The sequence below is a fragment of the Schistocerca cancellata genome, chromosome 10 (genome assembly GCF_023864275.1).
Source record: "Schistocerca cancellata isolate TAMUIC-IGC-003103 chromosome 10, iqSchCanc2.1, whole genome shotgun sequence".
NCBI lineage: Eukaryota > Metazoa > Arthropoda > Insecta > Orthoptera > Acrididae > Schistocerca > Schistocerca cancellata.
The window spans coordinates 220867199-220868986 of record NC_064635.1 but is presented as its reverse complement, the minus strand read 5'-3'; the positions used below and the strand labels follow the sequence as shown (position 1 = coordinate 220868986).

The window sequence follows — 1788 nt, the reverse complement described above, 5'->3', positions numbered from 1 at the left end:
AATTGCACCACGGCCTATCCTACGTAAACTTGTAACGTCCCCATAGAAAAATTACTGAGTGACAGTGCTGGAAAAACTCTTACGTTATTTGATACAAAGACAGCTGAGTAAAACTGGACGTACTCAGACATTTCGCTCTTTACCTATTCTGATCAACACTAAACTGACACACAATATTTTTAGCGCAACGCAATCTGACTTTTAATAATCCCTACAAAAGAATGGCCCTGACTAACAATAACCTATACCTTTCATGAATCACTTACCTCACAAAAATCTTCGTTACTCGAACTACTGCAATACAGCGAGCGCCAATACTGCCAGCTAAATAAAAGATTCTAACTAGGGAAGGCACTAACTACTGATAGGCATACTTAGCAAATGAAAGATTTTGATAGAGAACAAACAATGTATTTACCTTAATAGTGTTCAAAAGTCATCATATATATATCTATCAAATCATGACATCCATCTTTACAAATTTCCTTTTTCTGGCGGACACACGTCCAGATCGTAACCCCTCAAAATTCTGGCAGCTCCCTCTCCACATCCACCACTGCTGGCGGCTCACCTCCAACTGCCTAAAGCTACGCGCTGTTCACATCCAACTGCCCAACAATACACAAGCGAATATTCCAACAATGAGTCCAACCAGCCCCAGACTCCACACATCGCAGCGATTTTCATTGAGAGCACTACGTGGCGTTACCAACATAAAAACCTGGACAGCCTACTTACAAACTGTGGATCATGTATGAACCTGCCAATTAAATAAACGGTGAACTGTACTCCTTCAGCTACACTGAAGACTTGCACATCTCACTCTCAACTCAGTCTTAAGCTGCCGACCACACTCACAGACTCCCCAGCGTCAAGTGCTTAAGAACCCTCGAGAACAACATCTCCGCAGGTAGCCAGAACAGACAGAAGGAGTTGCTTCTGCTACCAACCGACCCACTGTCGATAAAGTCGCCTTAGAAGGCACAAACCTCTTTGCTTTGACTGAACACCCAAGGCTGGCCAGACTGAACACATCACACATTAAGTTCTATACTTCCAGCTACCAAAGGAAACACGAAAAATGCATTCACATGCACTTTCACACAGACGGCAACGGGAAGGATGGAAATCTAGAATCATAAAATATATTCATTGTAAATCTTTTTGAGAGCTTGCATGTGAAATCTGTCACTGTATGGCCAAAAGTTGCTGAAGTTCAACACGACCCGGACTGCGGTCTACGTAGTTCTCGCCGGACCTCAACATTTCCACAGCGGTGACGCTCTGTCTCGGAGCGCATCCTGTGTGCCACAGGGTTGTGTAACGGCCACAGTTGGCGAGCCTGCAGCGGCAAAACTCGACGCCACTAGCGATGGAGTGCTGCCAGGCGATGACCATCTTCATTCGTCACGCCCTCGCATCTCGCCGTCAGTGGCTACAACTCTCGTGTATCTCATCGGCAAGAGCGAGAGTGTGACTCAACGTGTGGAAACAGCACGTAAGTCTCCGGTATGGTCTAGTGGCTAGGATACCTGGCTTTCACCAAGGAGGCTCGGGTTCGATTCCCGGTACCGGAAAAATTCTATTCATAACTGTAGATTTCCCAAGGAGCCAGTACGCTAACCAAATCCATACCGGGTACGGAAACTGTGAACTGTGCAAAAGAGTGCCAGTAACATCAACTTCCAATCAAACAACCACAGTATGGCATTGGAGGTGCAGCCACGAAACATTCCACAACATTCTATATTAAATTCTACATCAAAGAATTTTGCTTATTCTGACCAC

General features: G+C 45.2%; 1 non-coding gene across 1 annotated transcript; it reads left to right on the top strand.

The window, feature by feature from the left end:
- Positions 1-1505: 1505 nt before the first annotated feature.
- Positions 1506-1577, top strand: Trnae-uuc (transfer RNA glutamic acid (anticodon UUC)). The gene has a single exon. It is a non-coding gene; the product is annotated as a tRNA-Glu (tRNA).
- The last annotated feature ends 211 nt before the right edge of the window (positions 1578-1788 follow it).